Below are 10,907 nucleotides of genomic sequence, written 5' to 3'. Positions count from 1 at the left end.
AGGAGGAACTAGTATGGGTCACACCACTTACATAAATTAGATCTTCGTATTAAAATTTTAAGCATAAGAAACTTATACAATTTGCTCTTAAGGTACTAAGACTACAATACTTATATAAATAACTATTGGATTTCTAGAAGAACAAACTAACGTTTTCAAGGAACAAAGAACATACTTTTCATACAAAATGCTTATAAACTCACCATGTTAAATGTTGACACTTTTTCAAACCACTTGTATTCTCAAGAAATTATTAGACAGGTACCCACACAGGTTCCAAGAAGACGGAGCATAGTAGCATCACGTCTTAGTTTTTGCTATAGTTTTGGTGTTAAACAAACAATGATTTGAACACAATGTAAATTTTATATTTTCAGTATGATGGTTGTGTTGCTTTGATTACTATTATTCAATTGTTATGATATTGTACATGATGTCATTCGCCCCCGAAAGTTTCTGCCGTTCCGGTTCGGGGGTGTGACAGATTGGTATCAGAGCATTGTTTATAGTGAACTAAGTATATCATACCATATAAGATATACAACTATAAATTCAATGGGGGCTAAAACACTCTGATAAAGAGTTATACTTTTAAATATAATAATATTTTATACAAGTACACATACATACATACATACTAGAACAACATCATAATAAGAACAAAACAAAAGTATTAAGATAAGTTGGACACTATGATTAAACCTTGGTGTATGTAATCAGGTCTAGGATGAATATAGCCTGATCAACTATATTTATCCGAGAGGTGACTAGCGTATTCCTGGGAATAGTTGTGGTGAGCAACGAGTCTAAAACTTACCAACTCTATATACCAAAAACTTTAGAACCAAGCATAAAGTTTAAAATACTATAGGAGTATTTTATGGTACTATAAATAATTTATGTTAAAACTAAAGACCCTTATTGGTAGGTCTATAATTGCTTAGTGCATACGTTGAAGTTATATATAATTAAGCTTTCATAGACTTAGAATTTGTGATTCCACTTTAAATCATGTTCCTTGTTTGGTTGTGGGTTTAGAGTGGAGCCACTTATTCGAAGGTCTATTCAATCTTGGTTATATACAACTTGTATACACTACGTGATTATAAGAGGACCCGGTAAGCATCACGCCATACAAATTTTCATTAGAGATGCTTCTATTAATCTCATAGATTCTTTATATACCCCTATTCTCGCACAAACAACATATTTAGGCATCACAACCGTACTACAACAACCAACAGATAAGCCGAGGAAGAACCAGAAGAGGGTTCACGAGGAAGATTCCGAAAAGGAATCAGACGAAGAAAAAGGCGCTGGAGAGATCATCAATGAACCTTACCTTATCAAGAACAGACATGAGACCCTTTTCACCTTTATTTTTCTAGGACATATTCATGCAACCTGCATACACCCATTACACAATACTTTAGACCCTAGCACCTACAAATCACGCATTACCTCTTATTGTATCATGAGAGACCCGCTTGGACATTCGGGTCTAAACTCTCCATCACGAAGTAATGGAGATCAGTAGCAGCGCCTGGAACACGACAGTGCAAAAATTCAACACATCCACGTGGAACAAGAACACTATATGCGTGTCATGCCTACAAGTAAATCAGGAAAACAATATGGAGTACCTACACTCTTTAGAGGAAGAAATAGCCATGAGACAACAAATATTTGCAGCTGAAACTAGGGCAGTCATAACAAATCGGAGAACAGAAGGGCCACTCACGAGACGTGTGAGTTGGTGGAGCACCCTGCATGTCATTTTAATAAATCATAAACTAATATAACCCGATGAGTTAGTTTCTACACTACTCGCACTATGTGTTAGGATTATTGCATCTTTTGTCATAACTAGTAATAATAAATTAAGTAAGATACGCCATCCTAAAACCTATAAAACCTAATCCAACTTAACGTTTTTACACCTACTTCTACTCACTACCATAAATACGTCATGGGGATGTTAGTCGAAACATTTAGAATCGTACAACAAAATGTGAGATTTATATGTGTATATAAATAGATGGAATACAACTCGCAACAACCATAGTTACTTACGAACTTGTTTTACACCATGCAACAAAATCATGCCTTCATATGGAAGTAACCAGCATACCGGTGCAACACCGATTCTACAAATAGATCGCGCTATATTCCAAGTAGTTGTAATAGTTGCTGTGATAGCTGTCATAGCACAACTCAATGCTAACAACACAAATGGAAATGGAAAGGGTGTTGACAATTATGATCGTAGTGACAGGCAAGGGCACCAATGAGTGTCTACCTACAAATACACCCCAAACCACAAACTTAAGAACAAGAAATGGAAGTTATGGAACAAGAAAAGGTGCAGTTCGACTTAAGGAACTATCAAAAGACAACAAATTGTAGCAGTCCATACCACCTCTGACCCTACTACCTCAATGTCGAACAGACCCTATGCTAGGAATCTCCCAAAGTGCAATAAATGAAACTTCTATCACTATGGAGTCTACTGAGAAATCCACTGTAGAAATTGCAAAAAGAAGGGGCACAACACCCATTTCTGCAGGACTACGGCCCAACACACTACTCTGGTCACTAATGCCGGAGCAAGTCAAGTATGCCATGAATGCGGTGAAACGGGGCATTTCAAGAGAGATTGTCCAACATAAAGGAATTACGGAGAAGCGAGAAGAGTTTTCATAACAGGACACAAAGAAGCAACGAGGGTCCCAACTAGAATTTCTGGTATGCTTCTACGCACATAACTTATACACATGCATACTTTTGGACAACAATGCAGAGAGGAGTTTCGTGAAGCACAAATTTAATTATTTTTCTTTAAAAAGCCTCAAACACTTAATGAAATATTCACAGTAGAAATGGCTATGGTAAAACTGAAAACACAACAAGACAAATACGTAGGATATATGAAAACGCTAAAACAACCAAACCGGTCTAATAATGGTTACAATAGGAAATTTCAACATGATTACTGGCATGTATTGGTTAAGTCCTAACCATTCCAATATCGCATGTTACGGAAAGGGCCATTCGCCTTAACTTACCGACTAATGGAACCCTCGTCACTTATGATGACCAACCCGACTCAAACCCCCAAAAGTGACCCTTACGTCAAGACTCAGAACTACCTACACAAGAGGTACCATGCCTTAATAGCCTACATCATGCACAAGAAACAAGAAGCGAAAGACATCAGGGATATTCCAAAAGTCCGTAAACTTCTCGATGTATTCCCAAGAGACCTCCCAGGAATACCACTCGTACAACAAGTTAAGTTCAAGAATCGACCTAAAATGCAGTAGCTATGGAAAAAAGTAGTTGTAATTCCCTTCTCACCCCAAGCTAATCATCTCACTCATTTAGAAACTAAGGACCCATGTTGGTAATATATCACTACTATGTGCATATGTTAGGGTCGTATATAATTAAGATCCTACAGACTTAGGATGTGTGATTCCGCCTTAGATCATGTTCCTTGTTTGGTTGTGGGTTTAGGGCAGAATCAGTTATTCGACCGTCTTTTCAATCTTAATTATATACGAATTGTATACACATGGAGATGATAGATGAACCAGGTATGAGTCATACCACGAACCTCATGACTAAGTTGCCCAGGACCGCAAGTGGACACGCTACCATTTGAGTGATGAACCAAACCTATACCCTCCCCCATCTTAAGTACAGCTTACCATCCCTAAGCAAACAGTCAGCATAAATGAAAAAAATCCGTATACCAATAGTGAAGGTCTACTGGAACGCCACGCGATGACCCAAATTCACTTTGGAATGAGAAGATCACATGAAACAAAATTATCCACATCTCTTCTTTAGCTCATGTGTAACCACTCTAGAACTAATTTCGGGACGAAATTCCCACTAACGGGGGGATAATGTAACAACCGGTTATTTTCGGGTCAATAAAAGTCAATGAAACTCAACTACATCAAATAAAATTAAATAATTAAAAATTGTTTGATTTAATAATGAAAAATTAAATTGCTTTATGAGTTTTCGGTCTGGGGAATCAAATCCCAAGTGTGAACCGAAATCACCTTTAAGTGATTTCATGCGAGACCGAAAACACTCCACCGAAATCATGCGAGGTCCCACCCAGGACCGAAATCACATTGGACCGAAAACACCCTTTGACCGCAAACCTCTCTACACCGAAAACTTCACTTCTCGGTTGGAATCTTTAGACCGAAATCAAGATATTTCGGTATAGATAGGCTGAAATCCCTCCTTTTCAATGGTGGTACACTATTTTAGGTGATAAGATACACATCCCAATGCACCTATCACATCATAATTCATCCATATTTATACATGTGAACCGGAATCAATCTTCATAATCCTATATTCATCCCAAGATTTCGGTACTTTCCTCTAAAAACTCATAAGCATATCTTCAAGCCTTCATAGTTTTGTCCAGTAACCTTCAAATCTTCATATCCTCCTCAAGAATATCATCAAGTATCCCCAAGAACACCTTCAATAGTTGCCCAGAAAAAAATCATTCAATTAGTCCTTAGAAATTAATTGGTAAGTTTCCCTTTAATAATCAAGTGTTATTTAACACTTTAATCGTTAGTTATCTAATTCTTACACATGTATTATGTGTTTAAAGAAATTAGGATATGAATATATTCACGTGTTCTAGGGCGAAGAACATCGCCGCTCACACCGTTATTCAAGGCAAGAACGCACTCGAGGTGAGTTCATACCCCCACATTTTTCAAGCTTTTTCTATGTTTGTAGGGGGTGATACAAGTAAAACACAAGAAATCTTGTGTTTAAAAATCTACAAATCACTTATTATGTTTTCTAATACTTTATCTACACTTTACGCAAAAATGTTAAATGACGTTACTTCCAAACTTATAAACTCGTACATGCAAAGTTGTTAAAAATACAAAGGTTTTTCTTTCCAATGGAACACACATTATAAACTATGATAGGTATAGTTTATGGGTCAGTTTACAATAATTATAGACTTAGAAATTTCTATGGAAAAGTTACATTTTCATTTACTAAAGGGTATTACATTTTCATTTACAAAGTGTAATATATTTTCATTTACCAAAGGGTTTTCAGTTCATTACTCGTAAACTCGTTGAAGCAACAAATTTGTGAGATACCTCTTCAAGTACTTATCTAAGTGCTAACGAAAGTCCTGAACTTGTAACCACAGTCTCTTGTAGGAAGAGAGAGATATTTATGTATAGATCTACATGGGACTGACAATCCCACACCCTGACTGTTAGCTACAGGTGGACCGGCAGGTCTGGGGTGACAAATGTCGTTAACGTTTCCAACGCTTGAAGATCATCGTTTCAGCCATCTTAGGTTATAGTATGGTTATAAGAAATCACATGGAGAAAACAACGACACATTTAAGTAGTAATATATTTTCAAATAGTCTTATCGAAATACAAACTTTATATTTGGTTTAACGGGGCAAACATACTTTCAGCTAGTTTTACTTAATAATAAAACTACCTTACATGATTTTCCAATACAAATACAGTACACAATTTTTCTAGTACAGTGCAACTTAGATTTCTGAAGGGACCATTATTGTTAACTCTATGATTACTTAGTGTGTTCCTTAGGGTTATATATAATTAAGATCCTTAAGGTACTAAGACTACAATACTTATATAAAAAAATATTGGATTTTCTGGAATAACACACTAACGTTTTCAAGGAACAAAGAACATACTTTCTCATACAAAATGCTTATGAACTCACCAAATTAAATGTTGACACTTTTTCAAACCACTTGTATTTTCAGGAAATTAGTAGACACGTACCCTCCCAGGTTCCAAGATGACGGACCATAGTAGCATCACGTCTTAGTTTTTGCTATAGTTTTTGTGTTAAACAAACAATGATTTGAACACAATGTAAATTATATATTTTCAATATGATGTTTGTGTTTATTTGATTACTATTATTCAATTGTTATGATACAGTACATGACGTCATTCGCCCCCGAACGTTTCCGTCGTTCCGGTTTCGGGGTGTGACAATAGTTTTTTTGTAAGACTCCTTAAGAGGTGTGCTCTAGGAAACCCTTTGGAAATTCTGGTTTATTAATGTTTAAATGACCTGCTTACTCTCATGTGAATGATGCTAAACTAGAGTCAAGGGTAATGAAGTGAATATTTCTAGGATATGCATCTATAGGGAAAGTTCATCGTCTATGGTGTATAGAAGAAGGAAAGATTCTAAAGTTTGTTATTAATAGAGATGTGACCTTTGAATTTACTATGTGTAACCAGATAGGACGTGGCACAAGTGTTGTGGGGAACAATTAGGATACTAGTGAGAAGGTGGTGTTTGAAAACGAAACTTCACACAATTTGTAATAAACTAGGAACAACATGGTGGTATGGAAAAGCAAAGATGTGAGGAATCCCTTGATCAACCTAGGGAAGAAATGTCTTATGATGCTTATGCCAATAAAGAAAAGTTGGAGAAGCTTCTGGAGAATGAGCTTGTGATGATCGATTTAGGAGCTGAAAAGAAGATAACAAGGATGGAGATTCAGAGTGATTGAAGAAGCTTTTGTAAAATGAGCTTGTGATTAGTCCAAACATATTGGTACTTTTTTGACAGTTGGAGGCAATCGGCGGAAAGCTCATTGGGAAGTGGTCAAGTGGATCTTACGAAACTTGAAGGGAATGTTTGAAGTTTTTCTGGTGTATGGTGCAAATGTACGACATATGGACTTGGTTGGATTGATAAGACTTGGACCATGAAAGTGACTTGGAGATAAGAAGATCATTGGTGGTTGGTCTTTTTTTAGATTCTTCTTTCAAAGGTGGAGAAACCTATCATGTTCTATGACAAGTCATGAATTAAAAATTCTGGTACCAAGGTTATCTAGAGGACATGGTGACAAGGTCATTGCCCAAAGAAAAGTTCAAGCTTTTCTTGGACCTAGTTGATGTTCATATGAGGTAATCCCCTTCAACGCTTGATGGCAGGATGGGAGAGGAAGTTCTTGTTTAAGATGAATTTCAGAGGATGCTCAAATCAAGGTGGAGACTATTAAATGTGACTCGAGCATTTGGATCATTCTCATGGAGCATTTTGAGCACTTAGAAATCAATGGGGCACTTGACGTTCATGGAGCATGTGACAAAGGAATGGATCATATGAGATGGCTTTGGATCATCAGACAAAGGAACTTATCAAGTTACAAAGGAACATATCTTCCAAATGGGGGTTTAGAGAAACTTAGAGTGGTTTTGAGCAACTTGGAGTGGCTTAAAGAAATTTGGAGAAACTTGTAGAACTTGGAGCAACTTAATGCAATAGCGAGTGACTTGGAGCACTTAGAGCAACTTCGAGCAACATGGAGCAATATGGGACATCATGTTGCGCCATGTAGAAGGATGTTTCTCCAACCTTGGGGATGGTGCGCCAATTGATAGCATGATGTGTCATCATGTCTGAAGTTTCACCAAGGTGATGTTGAGCCAAGGAGATGTTGAGCCATGTAAAGATGTTGAGCACCGAAGATGTTGCACCATGAAGATCATGTTGCTCCATCAAGAAGGAAAGTTTCACCATGGAGGAGATGTTGTTCCATCTTGATCCACGTATGCTTAGATGATGATCATTCTCAAGAAATAGACCATGGTGTGCTACCATGACGGATGTTTTACCATTAGTGTTCATGATGTTCAACTTGTGCATCATGATGATCCACTATGGCCAAGGTGGTGCATCATGTGTCTTGTTGATGCTTATAGGTCATATGACATAGTAGAATGTTCTAAAAGATGATGTATAGTGGAATATGATTGGTTGTCCCTATTGATGGGCCAATGGGCTTTGCCCATTAGGTTTTTAGATCTGATCCCTCAAGTATAAATATTGATGCATGCTTGGTCATTTTGTATCTTGAATCCTTAGTAACTTGTTCGAATCTCTAGTGAATTGTACTTGTAACCTCTATTTGAAAATTTTGAAATAAATAATACTCCCATCGTGCCTGTGGACGTAGGTCACCTTGACCGAACCACGTAAATATTGTATCTTTCTATGATTTTCGTTTTGGTTATTATTTGTATTACTTCCTAATAAGGGTCATCAGAATATGGCATGTGACATCAGATTTGTTCTGAGTCTTGACAATTATCGTCTGATTTCCTGACTATATATATATATATATATATATATATATATATATATATATGTATGTATGTATGTATGTATGTATGTATGTATGTATGTATTGTTAGGAAATCAGACGATACTTGTCAAGACTTAGAACAAATCTAATGCCACATGCCATATTCTGATGAACCCTATGTGTGTGTGTGTATTTATATATAGGATGAGGTTAAATAGATAACCATTAGTAACAAGGAACCTAGGAACCAATCTTGAGCATCGAAAATCATAATGACTAATGCCCAAGAGAGTGGTTGTAGATTTGTACATTGGACGCACATACACCAGTTTATAGCAAATAACTCACCTCCTTTTTTCATATAAAAAATTGTTAGATCATGGTTTTTATTGAAAAAAAGAACAAAATATGCCATACTTCACGATTTTTCTTCTTATTTCCATAGAGATCCACATTATTATATAAAGAATAAACTTTTTTTCGAAAAAAAAAACCTAATTCATTTTAACGAGTTTTTTTCAATATTTAGGTTTATTTTTTTTTCTAAATAAGCTAAATATACTAAAAATCTGGTATATTTTTTGTCCTCTATTAATAGACATCAACATTGATAAGAACAATTAAAAAATACCTTGATTTGTGAACTAGAAATATTTCAATTTTAACATTTACTATGTGAATCTCACTTACCATTTCAACTCTTTGATCATGCACAAATTAATTTACTAAACTTTACGTATGAATCGAAATCAATGTTGTAAAACTCGTTAGGCAATCCCAGGGTCGCCGACTAACCCCTATCGAGTATTTGGTCTAGGCGAGGAGTACTCGAATTGGATAAATTATATGAAATTAATTCCAGGAGAATAATATATATATATATATATATATATATATATATATATATATATATATATATATATATATATATATATAACAAATTCAGTAAAAAATTATAACAAAATAGATAAATATCAATAACAATCATAGATTTTTTCCGACTTTGACTGAGTTAGAGCCGATTTTACAGAGTTTAAGTGACTCGAAGTTTTTTTTGCCAAGTTTATAGATTTTGACTATATTTGAGCGACTCGAAGTTTTTTTGCCAATCCTAATTAGGCGCCTCAGCCCCTACCTGATTTCAATTAATCGGCCGTCTAGATTGATTTTTAAAACACTGATCGAAATATATTTCATTATAATTTTATAATATTTTAACATTTTGATTACTCATAAACTAGTTTTATAAAATCAACAAATAAATTTATTCACATTGTGAATCTGAACAGATTTACAATGTGAATTTGAATAGATTGTGAATATCAACAGATTCACAATGTGAATTTGAGCAAATTCATAATTTACATCGGAATGTGAATCTCATTTGAAATTCTAGAAAAAAAATGTATTTCTTTTTCTTATTAACGACTATCTTAAAGAGTACCTAAAAAATATGAATTTTATATATGTATTACTTTTTTTGTTAAAAATAGACCTTAATTTTTCAAAAAAACAAAGAAAATGAAGTGTGTTTTTTTGTATAATCGGGTACTTGCATGTCCAATGTATATATCTACAACCCTTCCTTTCGTCGCCGATCGCTTTAAATTCTGATGTTTTGGATTGGTTCATTGGTTTCTTCATTAATAATGGTTTTATATTTAACTTTTCCTTATATATATATATATATATATATATATATATATATATATATATATATATATATATATATATATATATATATATATATATATATATTCAAACAATAACATTTTTTATTTTGAGAACAAATCTGGACCACTTGATTTTTTCTAATTAAAATAATAAAATAATATTTATAAAAATAAAAATATAATGGGTGGTGGAGGTGTTGATACATGAAGTGACCCTCTTAATTTTTCCTGCTGCGGTCTACAAGCATCTGCAGTCAAGCTTCAATGAGCAATCACATCCGAAGTCGTCTAAGCTACTGCAGTCTTCTTTCTGTACTTAGTCTATTTTTATCTATCTCTCTATAATACTCTCTATTGTCCAGTATGCCTTGCATGGCTACTCTTAGAGAGTGAATCACTTGTATTTCTTGAGTCTCTATAAATAGAGCTCACACTTTATCAATCAAAACAGATCTCTCTTTACTCATCTCTAAATATGTATTATCTTCAAGTTATGCTTACGCATCTCATAATCTTCTTCCTCTTTAAAATCCTCTCGAGCACTATTGATTGATATTTCTCTTCGGAGCAAGTCATTCGCGACTTTATCACTAAGATTGATCTCACTCACTAACTTGGTTTGAATGCATTCCATGTTATGAATCAACTTATGTGTTTACTTGATATATCACCTGCTGTCATTTATGTTTCTTCACATTTCCGCAACTAACTATCTAATTATCTAACATATTAACTTATTATTGTTCAGCTTTTAGATCCTTTGAGATTAACTAATTCCGCAACTATACTTGTTCTAACGTTTGTTCAAGTGTTCCTCAAGTTTCTCTCTCAGCAATTGGTATCAGAGCCATAGTGGTTGCTTTTTGAAAAACGGAACTCTAATTTTTCAAAGGGTCTTTTATACCACTGAAGCTCACTTTTAAAAAAAAACAAAAAAAAAACACAAAATTGGCACAAGCACTTTCTCTAAATGTTTCCAATAGTGTTAGTGGTTCAAATCGAGCTCAAATACTGGTTGCAAATGAATAACATCACTGGTCTCAAAGAATGGAAAGATACTTAAGGAG

The sequence above is a fragment of the Lactuca serriola genome, chromosome 3 (genome assembly GCF_051521515.1).
Source record: "Lactuca serriola cultivar US96UC23 chromosome 3, Lser_US96UC23_V15, whole genome shotgun sequence".
Classification (NCBI taxonomy): Eukaryota; Viridiplantae; Streptophyta; class Magnoliopsida; order Asterales; family Asteraceae; genus Lactuca; species Lactuca serriola.
The sequence above is the reverse complement of the archived record's forward strand: the minus strand, read 5'-3'. Positions refer to the sequence as shown.